The sequence below is a fragment of the Bombina bombina genome, chromosome 6 (genome assembly GCF_027579735.1).
Source record: "Bombina bombina isolate aBomBom1 chromosome 6, aBomBom1.pri, whole genome shotgun sequence".
NCBI classification, from domain to species: Eukaryota; Metazoa; Chordata; class Amphibia; order Anura; family Bombinatoridae; genus Bombina; species Bombina bombina.
In genome coordinates, this window is record NC_069504.1 from 378,517,266 (window position 1) to 378,532,723 (window position 15,458).

Here is a 15,458-nt window from a genome sequence, read left to right on the forward strand (position 1 = left end):
TCTTTTTAAATAGTGAATATCAAAAGTGATTAATAATTATTTTTAGCAAGAGGATATAAATATTTAATGAATTCCACCTACTGATTTTTCCATTTGCAGGAAAAAAAATGGTTTGTATGTTGCTCAGTAGGGGGTGGAGGGGGCTTTGTTACAGTTAAAAAAATGTCTTGATTAGGTTTTTAAGTTCAGTTTCTGCCAGAGGATATCCTCTTAATTAGTTAATTGATTCTAAGCAGAAGATGGAGATCCACTAATTGCTTTTAAAATGATACTCTAAGGACTGAAGAAAAGAGATAATAAGCAGGTGAGATAAAGAAAGATGAAAGCAATGAAAACGGGAAATGCTACTGCAAATCAGCGCCTGGGATTAAGAATGAAACAAAGACAGAAAATAAGAGCGATGGAAAAGAAATTAAAGTGATGATAATGATAAATGAGTGTGAAAGGTGAACTACAGTGTGAGATAGATAGTACTGTGGTCATGAGAGCTTATTGTTTTTAACTTTGTGCTTAAAAGTATGGGTTCAACAATCTAAATTAGTTTACCAATAACCCTGCTATGGTTTTATTAAACTAAGTATAATTTCTGATATAAAACATATAAATCAAACACAATCAGTGTATATTCACAAAAATAATATAATTAAAATTAAAAAATAAATAAATGTGAAAATAAACTGTACACAAGGATTTGGAGAATTCTTTTGGTTCTCTGCTCCACAACCCGACTATGGACTGATTTACTGGGAAGGGAGTGGGTGGGCCATACACTATTGATAAAATAAAGGGAGAGGGAGGGAAGGGATGCTACTCTACAAGAAAAGGGGTGTTGGGGGATACCTAATTAAGGATTGTGTGAGGTGGGGGGACCACTATGATACAGAAAATTAAAAATAAAAGTTAAAAAAATAAATTATTATATAAAAAAAACATTTTATAGATACTGGCAGACAGCGAGCTGTTTGGGAGGGATCAGGGAGGTTTGAGGGTAAGTGGGGATCCTATACCGCAGAAAAAAAGCCTTACATTTTCATATTGGCAGTCTGCCAGTACCTAAGATAGGGGTGACCATGGGGGGTGGGAAGAGAGCTGTTTGGGAGGGATCAGGGGGTGGGAAGTGTCAGATGGGATTGTAATCTCTACACTAAAGCTAAAATAAACCTTACAGGTCACCTAATTAACCGCATTCACTGCCGGGAATAGAAGTGTGGTACGCAGCTGCAAATAGCAGCCTTCTAATTACCAAAAAGCAATGGCAAGACCATATACTGTATGTCTGCTATTTCTGAACAAAGAATGACCCAGATAAGCTTTTACAACTATTTGTGCCATGATTGCACAAGCAGTATGTAAATAATTTCAGTGAGAAAATATACAAAAATAGACCTAGATCAATACCTTGGGTTGTCTACTTAAAAAAATATATAGGGGGGCATGGCCTGACCGAGCTGAGAAATGGACGCATAGCTGCAGGGCTCTGCTCAGCACACCAGCCAAAAATAAAATATTAAGCTCTAAATTACGGTCTTTCTGGACCTAATTCATGAAGGGAACCTCACTGAACCCTAAGGCAGCTGCGGGCGATTGAAGGGATGCGATGAGCAAAAAGCAAGGTCGGAAAATAGCTGCATAGCGGAATACCGCATCTGACCAGCAAGCAATCTCCCATAAGATCCAGAGCCACAAGATATATACTGCAGGTGTGACGGTGACTGGGCAGCTCACAAAACCCCAACATATACCTGTATATAGGGTGGAAACAACCGCACCGGGTTTCTCAGAGGCCGCGCCAGCAGCAAAGTGAAGACAAGATGGCGGCGGAGGTATATAGAGCCGAAACACCATGTGCTCAGTAAAATCCATAACGAGCAAGCCAGAGATCAATACCAGTGACCGGAGGAGGGGAGGACCTCTACATTAAACAAGGTAGGAGGCAGACTAAGCCAGTTTTATTGAAACTTTGATGGGGGTATGTGAAAACTAACTGAACCCAGAGGACAGACACAGAGACGATAAAAAGGGCAGCAATAGTGTTTCCCCTAAGACATACTCAGCAAAGGGTATTGATCCTCACAACTATAGAGGGCTCAGCACAACAAATTAATCCCTCATTTTGTCACAATAATAGCTGCAGACCACATAGAGGAGTAAGTTAACAGTAGCACTCCACTTTTAGGGATAGGGGCTGAACAGAACTTATACCACAGTCAGAAAGTTAAGAGACACCTATAAACTACAGGGACACTGGAGGGATAGCTCTACTACATCTCCCACCTGCTACAGAGACTGCAGCAAAAAAGATAAAATTAGTCCCTCTCATAATGTCCTCCAGGAGGCTAATAAAAGGAGATAAACTTTCCAAATCAACTCCTGTTAACACATTTTTCAAGGCGGCATTAACCCCTAACCTGTCTGCAACAACGGAGTCAGATATAAGGGAGCAAGAGGGGCTAGAGATGGATATTAAGACAGACTCAACTCCAGTCACCAAGGCGGTGATTAACAGCCTTTCTCAAATTAAAACTGAGATTGCAGAGCTTAGGGGCCGAATAGACTCCTTAGAGGAACATACCGATAACCTGGCTGAGGATATCACCAATGTAACTCAATCTGTGGCTTCCCATCACCAAGAAATTATTGAAATCCAGGAAAAAATTGAAGACTTGGAAAATAGGAGTAGGAGAAATAATATTAGATTGAAGGGAATGCCAGAAACTATCCTTAATAAAGATCTCCTCTCCTATATAGCGCAACTCTTTCACCAAGTGATGGCGGGGACTGAAGATTTCAACATGGGGATTGAGAGAGCACACAGGGCTCTTAAGCCTAAACCCAAAGAGGGATTGCCCCCAAGAGACATAATTATCAAGATGGCGTTGTTTCAAGACAAGGACAAAATACTACAAGCGGCACGGAAGAACCCCACATTCAAATTTCAGGGGAATGTCATACAATTTTATCAGGACCTCAGCATACGCACCCTGCAACGCAGAGGCTCCCTCAGACCGTTAACACAGTTGCTAAGGAAACACCAAATCCCATACAAATGGGGATTTCCCTTTGCCCTTTATATTAATAAGGACGCCAAGACAATTACCCTCAAAGAACCTACCGATATCCCAGAAGTCTGTCAAATACTGGGACTGGACACCCCAATGATACCATCCACCTCCCCTCCATCCAGACCATCGAAACCAGCAGTCCAAATTGCAACACCACAATGGACCAAATCGAATAGAAAGAAACAGAAGACTCAGAATTTACCAGGCTGAAACAGAAGATCACGTACAGCCGGAAACACTGGACTACAAGTCACTGATATGCAGACTTAACTATGCAACACTAAAGAGCAGAATTGCTTAAAAACTGACCGATTAGACTAAATCCTTTTTTCTTTGCCTACAGGACTAGTACCTGAAAACTGCTTGGCATGGTGTTGCTGCAGCGACACCCTTGTAACTGTTTTATTTTCTCTCTCTCCTCTCTGTTTAACTCCTCTTCTCCCTTTGTTTCTTTTTTCTTTCTATCTTTTTTTGAAGAGGAAAAAATAATGAACCCCAACATTTGGGTTATGTGTTATGTTACATTGTTTTATTGTTACTTATTGTATTGTATGTTTAAGGATGCCGAGAATAGAAGACACTTATTAACAAACATCCTCAAGGTTGCAGATAAGAAACTTTTGCTAGATTATGCCAAGCCCACGGTGAGTCACACATCCACGAGAAACAATCTGAGCCAAGGTAAGCGAGATTTAAACAATCACATTGAATATGACAGGTGAACTGACCATTATTTCCCATAATGTAAGGGGCTTAAATACTGACACCAAAAGAAGAATAGCCTTCAAACACTACTCTACACTTAAAGCAAGTATAGTATTTATGCAGGAGACACACTTAGTAACTCCACAGCTACCTTACTATTGGACTAAAAAATTTCCCAAGCACTACCATGCAACTATAGAAACAAAAAAAAGGGGAGTATCAATACTAATCCACTCCTCGGTTAACTATGTCCACGAATCCACTATCGCTGATGTGGAAGGGAGGTACTTAATTTTAAAAGGCCAGATAGACAATGTTGATACTATTTTATGTAATGTATACGCTCCCAAGGAACAACACCTGTTTTTTGAAAACCTAACGCAGCTTATGACACAATGGTCACAGACTAGGGTAATCTTGGCGGGCGACTTTAATATTTCTATGACACCACTGAGCGCCCAGAAAGATGCCTCTATGACAAATAAGCAACAGAGACGCAATAGCATAATTAAAAATATACATGCATCACTTAGCGCTCATTCCTTGATTGACACATGGGTCACGTTAAATGGTAACACAAATGACCCCACCTTTTACTCAGTGGCACACAACATATACTCACGACTCGACTATATATTCACCAGCCAAGTACTGCAACCAACACTGATTCCACTTCTATCTAACCATGTGTGTGGTCAGACCACTCATTGGTGGTGCTTAGACTGACGGGAATGTATGACCCAAATAGACTGAAATCGTGGACCTACGACTCCACACTACACAAAAACCCACAAACATACGCCACTACTCTACAACACCTCACTAATTATTGGGATATTAACACAGACACCACAGTTAACCCGATTCATGTGTGGGCGGCCCACAAATCAGTAATTAGGGGCCTACTTATCCAGGGGAAAACTCTACATAACAAAAAAATAAGAAAAGAAATGAGGCAGGCACATGAGGAGATAGCACATCTGGAGAGACAGCATAGGTTAACAGGGAACCCCTCCACCTTACGCACACTACAGAGCAAGAGGGATTCGCTGGCCAAGATTTTTAATTCCCAAGCCAACAGAGCTATAATGAGGTTTAAATCTCAATACTTTATTTACGCAAATAAGCCGGATAAATTCCTGGCACATAAAATTAGGGAAAAATTTAAAGCAGCCAATATCCCACTTATTGAAAAAAAAGATGGCACTGTTACCACCCCCCCCAAGAAATAGTGGACACCTTTGGCGAGTTTTACGCGGACTTATATGACGGTAAAAAAGTTACACACACCCCAGAGGTGAGGAGATTAATGCGTGATTTTTTAGACACATCCCCAATAGAGAAACTGACAGAAGGAGACAAAAAAATATTGAATGACCCTATAACAAAATTAGAAGTAATCCTCGCAATCAAAGATCTAAAATCGGGAAAGGCTGCTGAACCTGACGGTTTCCCGGGGGAATACTACAAGTTATTTAAGAATAATCTGGTCCCTCACTTAACTAAATTTTGTAACTATATTATGGATGGACACCCGATTCCCCCTGAATTACTACAGGCAAAAATTATAGTAATACCCAAACCAGGCAAAGATCCCAAAAAGTGCACCAGCTACCGCCCTATCTCCTTGATCAACCAAGATCTGAAGATCTTCACTAAGATTTTAGCTAACAGACTGGCACAAATTTTACCTAAGCTAATACACAAAGATCAGGTGGGATTTATTAAGGATAGGAAGGCCCCAGATAATATTAGACGCCTGATAAATATCATGCACAAAGACGCCTTTTCTGCTTCTCTCATTGGATGCGGAGAAGGCGTTCGATAGAGTAGATTGGAAATATATGATGACAACCCTGTCACATATGAACTTTGGGGGCCCCTTTGTAGATGCAATAAAAGCTATCTACACCAACCCGTCGGCTCGGGTGTCCACCAACGGATATAGGTCCAACTCAATCCCAATTTTAAATGGAACATGACAAGGCTGTCCACTGTTGCCTTTACTGTTTGCGATATGCATTGAACCACTGGCAGCCAAGATAAGGGCTCACCCAGACATCTCAGGAGTCAAGATAGGCACACTTGAATACAAATTAAACCTTTTTGCAGTTGATGTCTTGCTCACCTTGACAAAGCCTATGCTGTCTCTCCCTAATCTGTATGAAGTACTTAATGCTTTTTCAGCGATTTCGGGTTATCGGATAAACCTAGACAAATGTGAGATGTTACCAATAGAGATTCCCGCTCACACAAAGAAATTAATGGAGATTCATTTTGAACTAAGAGAGGCGAAACAATCCTTAAAATATTTAGGGATACACCTGACATCCCAGATACAACAACTATATAAAATTAACTATCTCCCGATATATAAATAAAAAAGACACGATCTTCAAAATTGGAGACGTCATAATTTCTCCTGGATAGGGAGGATGTCAACAGTGAAAATGACCATTTTGCCCCGACTGTTATACCTCTTTAGAGCTCTCCCCATACGGGTTATATATCCAGACATAGACAAAATCCAATCGGAAATTTTAGCATTTATCCGGGGGGAAAAATCGGCCAGAATTGCGGGGAAAATCATGACTAAACACAAGAACTTAGATGGGTTGGGAGTGCCAAACCTAATTGATTATTACAAAGCGGCTAGACTAGCTCAAGACGCACTAACACTTAGGTCCAGACAAGAAGGGATGTGGGTTCAATTAGAGTCGGATATGGGAAAGTGGAACAAATCTGACGCCATTCTCTGGGAACATAAAAACACTATGCGAAAACTGGGCTTCTGTCACTCTAGGGCAAGTGAGAATACTCAATATCTGTGGTCAGAGTAAGCACATAAACAGGGATTGTGTCCAGCAGGGTCACTAACCCAACCTATCAGATATCTATTACAAGGGAACTCACAGAAAGAGGTCAATAAATGGGAAAATAAGGGACTATATCGTGTAGCAGACTTATTGATACAGAGCAAAATGATGACATACACTCAACTTAGGGAAATGGTGGCTCCTTTAGAAATACATTGGTACCTATACCTACAAATATCATCTTCCCTACAAACATTTCTCAGACTCATAAAACCGAGGGGCAGAACCATACTGGAGGGGTTGTGTGACTCACTGACTAGACCAAAACAATCTATCTCCAGATTATACCTCGACATCCAAAAACTGACAAACAAAACTAAAACCACCCTAATGCATAAATGGGAAACAGACTTGGAGGTGACCTTAGACTTGGATACATGGAACAAGGTATTTGCCACAGTTATTAAGGGACTGCTTAGTGCTGACCTAAGGGAAAACACCATGAAGACATTGTTCAGATAGTATTTAACGCCCCTTAGAACCTCACATATATCGCAGGCTAATTCCAGATTGTGCTATAGGGGATGTGGGGAAGTGGGAACATACCGACATATGATATGGGATTGCCCTAGGGTTCGGGACATCTGGCGCTTACTTTCACTAATGATTAGTTACTTATTAGACAAGCAGGTTCATCTTGAAATTGCACAGGCACTACTCCACCAAAAAATTCAAAAGTATAACAAACCGATAAACACCTTCATTAGGATACTTTGTACAGTGGTGAGAACATGTATAGCAAGATACTGGAAGGTGGGTACACCGACATGGCTGGAAGTTAAAAATAAGATTCAATACACCTATAATATGTATGAATGTGCAACTTGGACGCTAGGTACTAAGGATACAAATGACGAAGTTTGGTTTTATTGGACTCTTAGAAAAGGCTTTAGCTATCCCAATTAACAATATTAGTTAAGGTTCAGCAAGGGCATATGAGGAGAGCAACCTTGGGTCGATTAGGGATTAGATAACTAAGCAATAAATGAACTATTCTTCGGCATCCGATTACTTACTAGGTTCTTAAGGTAAGATAATGTTATCTGTTAAAAATAAAAAAAAAATAAAAAGAAGTTTGTACAAGTTATATTAATGTTTTCTCTGAGTTACAACAGTGGAGAAGGTATACCCAAGTCAGATTTACTGGGACTAAATCTTGTGATGAAGAAGGAGGGAGAGAAAAGGGAATCTCAGGATCTTAGTGGACCCAATGCAATTTAACAATACTAGATGTATATGTTGTTCAGAAATTCGATGTGCACTATTCTTAAGGCTTTGTAACGCTTGAACTTTTGTTTTCTTACTCTGTTGTGCAATCAGAAATTTATCCAATAAATACGATTTAAACATAAAAAAATATATAGTTTTCATAGGTAAATAAAAAAAAAAAACAAGGCTCTATTTCTGTTTAAATTGAGTTATAACAGAAATGTTCTTCTCTGAAAATAGCAGGAAAGTTCTTCTCTGAAAGTCCCGGTAGTGAAGGGGTTAACTAGTGATCTGTAAAGGGGCATAAGAACCTTGCTATTTCTGCTACTAATACCTCATCCTAATTGAACCAAGTATTCTACTGGCCTTTTTGTCTGCACTTCTGCTTGTGTATCAAATTTTAATAATCTGAAGTAATAATTCCCATGTCCCGTTCCTCTTTAGTTATAGTCAGTAATATACTATTGAGTGATGAGTGAGGGCAGGTGGGGGGGCAGCATTGGTAAATGGGGAATCAGTGAAGGGACTAACAGAAAGGTGAAGGACATATTTGAGTCAAATGTGACTCCAAGGCAGCGGACATGGGATGAAGGTGTGATAGTGATGCCACCAACAGTAAAAGAAAAGTTAGAAACCAGAGTAGAATTAGAGAGGGGGTTAGAAGTAACTCGGTTTTGGACATGTTTATTTTTAGGTGGTGAGAGGCCATCCTTGAAGAAATGCCAGATAAGCATTTGCTGATGTGAGAAAGGACAAAAGGAGAAAGTGCAGGGGGGGGGGGGGGTAGGCAGATCTGATTATCATCGGCATAGAGTTAATAGTTGAAGTCATAACTGTTGATAAGTTTACCCAGTGAAGAAGTGTAAATAGAGAAGAGTAGAGGACCCAGAACAGAGCCTAGAGTTACTCCAGCAGACAAAGGCAACTGAGAGGAGAAGTCATCAGCAAAAGAGACAGAAAAGGACTTGTTATAGAGATATGAGTGGATCCAGGAGAGGGCAATATCACAGAGCCCATGAGAACTGAGAGTCCATAGGAGGAGGGGATGGCCATTGGTGTCAAAGGCAGTAGAGAGGTCAAGTAAGATGAGTATAGAGTAGTAACCATTTTTTTTAACAGAAAGGAGATCGTTAGTAACCTTGGTGAGGGCAGTCTCAGTTGAGTGTTGGGGATAGAGGCCAGATATCAGAGGATCAAGCAATGAGTTGGAGGATAGGAAATGGGTTAGGAGATTGAAAACTATTTTTTCAAGGACTTTTGAAGCTAATGGAAGCAGTGATATGGGGTGGTAGTTTGCATGAGAATTAGGGTCTAAGGAGGGTTTTTTGAGTATGAGGATGGGGTGACCTTTGCATGTTTGATTTAAGAAGGGATAGTTTGAATATGTGAGTAAGAGTTGGAGTGAGGGTGGAAGACAGAAGGCATTAGACGTGAAGGAATATGGTCAACAATGCCCTACAAAAAGTCCTTTTAAGGGCTATTGGTAGTTTAGCATTAGATTAGGGGGTGTTTTTATTTTGGGGGGCTTTTTTATTTTCAGAGGCCTAGATTTAGAGTTCGGCGGTAAAAGGGCTGTTAACGCTCCGCGGGTTTTTTTCTGGCCGCACCATAAATTTAACTCTGGTATCGAGAGTTCAAACAAATGCTGCGTTAGGCTCCAAAAAAGGAGCGTAGAGCATTTTTACCGCAAATGCAACTCTCGATACCAGAGTTGCTTACGGACGCGGCCGGCATCAAAAACGTGCTCGTGCACGATTCTCCCATAGGAAACAATGGGGCTGTTTGAGCTGAAAAAAAACCTAACACCTGCAAAAAAGCAGCGTTCAGCTCCTAACGCAGCCCCATTGTTTCCTATGGGGAAACACCTCCTAAGTCTGCACCTAACACCCTAACATGTACCCCGAGTCTAAACACCCCTAACCTTACACTTATTAACCCCTAATCTGCCGCCCCCGCTATCGCTGACCCCTGCATTACACTTTTAACCCCTAATCTGCCGCTCCGTAAACCGCCGCCACCTACGTTATCCCTATGTACCCCTAATCTGCTGCCCTAACATCGCCGACCCCTATGTTATATTTATTAACCCCTAATCTGCCCCCCACAACGTCGCCGACACCTACCTACACTTATTAACCCCTAATCTGCCGAGCGGACCTGAGCGCTACTATAATAAAGTTATTAACCCCTAATCCGCCTCACTAACCCTATCATAAATAGTATTAACCCCTAATCTGCCCTCCCTAACATCGCCGACACCTACCTTCAATTATTAACCCCTAATCTTCCGACCGGAGCTCACCGCTATTCTAATAAATGTATTAACCCTTAAAGCTAAGTCTAACCCTAACACTAACACCCCCCCTAAGTTAAATATAATTTTTATCTAACGAAATAAATTAACTCTTATTAAATAAATAATTCCTATTTAAAGCTAAATACTTACCTGTAAAATAAATCCTAATATAGCTACAATATAAATTATAATTATATTATACCTATTTTATGATTAATATTTATTTTACAGGCAACTTTGTAATTATTTTAACCAGGTACAATAGCTATTAAATAGTTAAGAACTATTTAATAGTTACCTAGTTAAAATAATTACAAATTTACCTGTAAAATAAATCCTAACCTAAGATATAATTAAACCTAACACTACCCTATCAATAAAATAATTAAATAAACTACCTACAATTACCTACAATTAACCTAACAATACACTATCAATAAATTAATTAAACACAATTGCTACAAATAAATAAAATTAAATAAACTATCTAAAGTACAAAAAATAAAAAAGAACTAAGTTACAGAAAATAATAAAATATTTACAAACATAAGAAAAATATTACAACAATTTTAAACTAATTACACCTACTCTAAGCCCCCTAATAAAATAACAAAGCCCCCCAAAATAAAAAATTCCCTACCCTATTCTAAAATACAAATATTACAAGCTCTTTTACCTTACCAGCCCTGAACAGGGCCCTTTGCGGGGCATGCCCCAAGAATTTCAGCTCTTTTGCCTGTAAAAAAAAACATACTATACCCCCCCCCCAACATTACAACCCACCACCCACATACCCCTAATCTAACCCAAACCCCCCTTAAATAAACCTAACACTACCCCCCTGATGATCTTCCTACCTTGTCTTCACCATGCCAGGTTCACCGATCCGTCCTGGCTCCAAGATCTTCATCCAAGCCAAGCGGGGGCTAGACATCCACTGAAGAAGTCCAGAAGAGGGTCCAAAGTCTTCCTCCTATCCGGCAAGAAGAGGACATCCGGACCGGCAAACATCTTCTCCAAGCGGCATCTTCTATCTTCTTCCATCCGATGACGACCGGCTCCATCTTGAAGACCTCCAGCGCGGATCCATCCTCTTCTTCCGACGACTAGACGACGAATGACGGTTCCTTTAAGGGACGTCATCCAAGATGGCGTCCCTCGAATTCCGATTGGCTGATAGGATTCTATCAGCCAATCGGAATTAAGGTAGGAATTTTCTGATTGGCTGATGGAATCAGCCAATCAGAATATAGTTCAATCCGATTGGCTGATCCAATCAGCCAATCAGATTGAGCTCGCATTCTATTGGCTGTTCCGATCAGCCAATAGAATGCGAGCTCAATCTGATTGGCTGATTGGATCAGCCAATCGGATTGAACTTGATTCTGATTGGCTGATTCCATCAGCCAATCAGAAAATTCCTACCTTAATTCCGATTGGCTGATAGAATCCTATCAGCCAATCGGAATTCGAGGGACGCCATCTTGGATGACGTCCCTTAAAGGAACCGTCATTCGTCGTCTAGTCGTCGGAAGAAGAGGATGGATCCGCGCTGGAGGTCTTCAAGATGGAGCCGGTCGTCATCGGATGGAAGAAGATAGAAGATGCCGCTTGGAGAAGATGTTTGCCGGTCCGGATGTCCTCTTCTTGCCGGATAGGAGGAAGACTTTGGACCCTCTTCTGGACTTCTTCAGTGGATGTCTAGCCCCCGCTTGGCTTGGATGAAGATCTTGGAGCCAGGACGGATCGGTGAACCTGGCATGGTGAAGACAAGGTAGGAAGATCATCAGGGGGGTAGTGTTAGGTTTATTTAAGGGGGGTTTGGGTTAGATTAGGGGTATGTGGGTGGTGGGTTGTAATGTTGGGGGGGGGGTATAGTATGTTTTTTTTTACAGGCAAAAGAGCTGAAATTCTTGGGGCATGCCCCGCAAAGGGCCCTGTTCAGGGCTGGTAAGGTAAAAGAGCTTGTAATATTTGTATTTTAGAATAGGGTAGGGAATTTTTTATTTTGGGGGGCTTTGTTATTTTATTAGGGGGCTTAGAGTAGGTGTAATTAGTTTAAAATTGTTGTAATATTTTTCTTATGTTTGTAAATATTTTATTATTTTCTGTAACTTAGTTCTTTTTTATTTTTTGTACTTTAGATAGTTTATTTAATTTTATTTATTTGTAGCAATTGTGTTTAATTAATGTATTGATAGTGTAGTGTTAGGTTAATTGTAGGTAATTGTAGGTAGTTTATTTAATTATTTTATTGATAGGGTAGTGTTAGGTTTAATTATATCTTAGGTTAGGATTTATTTTACAGGTAAATTTGTAATTATTTTAACTAGGTAACTATTAAATAGTTCTTAACTATTTAATAGCTATTGTACCTGGTTAAAATAATTACAAAGTTGCCTGTAAAATAAATATTAATCCTAAAATAGCTATAATATAATTATAATTTATATTGTAGCTATATTAGGATGTATTTTACAGGTAAGTATTTAGCTTTAAATAGGAATAATTTATTTAATAAGAGTTAATTTATTTCGTTAGATAAAAATTATATTTAACTTAGGGGGGTGTTAGTGTTAGGGTTAGACTTAGCTTTAGGGGTTAATACATTTATTAGAATAGCGGTGAGCTCCGGTCGGCAGATTAGGGGTTAATAATTGAAGGTAGGTGTCGGCGATGTTAGGGAGGGCAGATTAGGGGTTAATACTATTTATGATAGGGTTAGTGAGGCGGATTAGGGGTTAATAACTTTATTATAGTAGCGCTCAGGTCCGCTCGGCAGATTAGGGGTTAATAAGTGTAGGTAGGTGTCGGCGACGTTGTGGGGGGCAGATTAGGGGTTAATAAATATAACATAGGGGTCGGCGATGTTAGGGGTAGCAGATTAGGGGTACATAGGGATAACGTAGGTGGCGGCGATTTGCGGTCGGAAGATTAGGGGTTAATTATTTTAAGTAGCTTGCGGCGACGTTGTGGGGGGCAAGTTAGGGGTTAATAGATATAATACAGGGGTCGGCGGTGTTAGGGGCAGCAGATTAGGGGTACATAAGTATAACGTAGGTGGCGGTCGGCAGATTAGGGGTTAAAAATTTTAATCGAGTGGCGGCGATGTGGGGGGACCTCGGTTTAGGGGTACATAGGTAGTTTATGGGTGTTAGTGTACTTTAGGGTACAGTAGTTAAGAGCTTTATAAACCGGCGTTAGCCAGAAAGCTCTTAACTCCTGCTATTTTCAGGCGGCTGGAATCTTGTCGTTAGAGCTCTAACGCTCACTGCAGAAACGACTCTAAATACCAGCGTTAGAAAGATCCCATTGAAAAGATAGGCTACGCAAATGGCGTAGGGGGATCTGCGGTATGGAAAAGTCGCGGCTGAAAAGTGAGCGTTAGACCCTTTAATCACTGACTCCAAATACCAGCGGGCGCCCAAAACCAGCGTTAGGAGCCTCTAACGCTGGTTTTGACGGCTACCGCCGAACTCTAAATCTAGGCCATAGGGATTAGGTTTAATTTTTTTATTTTGGATAATGTGTTTATTATTTTTTTTAATGTTAGTCTTTTTATTTTTTGTAATTAGATTAATCTAATGTAATTTCTTTTTTCTTTTGTATTGTAATGTAGTTTATTTTTATTAGAATTAAGGGGTTAATTTAGGGGGTGTTAGGTTAGGGGGCTTAGTCATTTTTTATTTTTTATTTTATATTTATTGCAAAGTTATTCACATACATTTGTATTTTACATTTATCAACAACAAGCAAGCAATACTTGTACACTTAAATACCTTATCACATCTTTACTGTCAATGCAATATCCATAATCGGAAAAAAATTATCTCAGTGTTAGACAAAACAAAACAAAAGAAAAAAAAAAGAAGCTCCTCTAACCCGACCGCTCTCTACCTCTGCTCCGCTCTTCTCTATTAATCCAGCCAAAAGCTTGGATACACTCCCCTCATAATGGCCAAAGAAAGATATTCAGATTTGCGCAGACTTGCCACTAGTTGTTTAGTCATTAAATTAGTTTTTTGCATTGTGTGGGTTGGTGGTGTAGGAGTTAATAGGTAAATTAGGTTTAATGCGTTGTGGGGGGTTGGCGGTTTAGGGGTTTATAGATGTATTAGGTAGTTTGTGATGTTGGGGTTTGCGGATTTAGGGGTTAATAATTTTATTAGGTAGTTGTTGTTTTTTTCTTAATACTTTGTGCGGGCGGTTAGTTTATTTTTTTCTTAATACTTCGTACGAGTGGTTCGTTTTTTTATTTAAAATACTTTTTGTAGGCGCTTAGGTTCTTTTTTAATACTTACTGCGGCCAGTAATTTTTTTTTAATACTTATTGCGTGCAGTTAGGTGTTTTTTTCATACTTATTGCGGGCATTTTTTTTGTTGTAATGCTCCATTTGCCTTTGATGCATCCCGGCGGATTCTGAAAAATGGCAGGGTGGTAAAAGAATCCACCTGCATCCAGGTGAATTCTTTTGACTGCGCGCGCAGCCAACATTCTGTTGGCTGCCTCGCGCTGCCAACATTCCTTTGAGGAGGCGTGGGCAACTGCTAATTGCAACGAACATTACAAACGCAATTATAGTATCGATAGTTTTAGAGGTAAATAAAAAATACAAAGCCTCTATTTCTGTTTAAATGGTGTGATAGCAAAAATGCTAAAAATTCTCTGGGCAAGTTTTTCTCTGAAATTCCCGATAGCGAAGCAGTTAAGAAATATAAAAAAAGTATTCAAGATGTAACAATATAAGAAAAAAATGCAGCTCTGTTATTTTTTTTTTTTTATTCACAAACCTCAACGTGATATTTGTTTGTTTACCTAATTAGCTTGTAATTAGCTTGTATGTTTTACATAGACTAAATACCTGTATATAATAGTTAACACACTTTTTTCATACAAAAAGACTCCAATAAATTGTTATAAAAGTCCAATTAAAGGGACACTAAAGTCAACATTATACTGTCTTGATTTAGACAGAGCACACAATTGTAAACAACTTTACAATTCACTTCATTATCAGAATGTGCACAATCTTTTTACATGCACAGTTTCTGTGGTATCTGCTCCTACTGAGCATGTGCAAGAATTCAAAGAATAAACATATATGCATTTTGTTATTGGTTGTTACATGATGTAAGGAAGTGAAGGAAAACTGAACTAACTTTGAAATTTGTAAGAAAAAAAAATCTGCTACTCATTTGAAAATGCTTGTGCATTGTCCATTTATCAGACATCTGTTGATTATACAATTGTGCTATATTCAATGTTCCTTTAAAAATAAATAAAAAAACAAAATGTATGCTTACCTGATA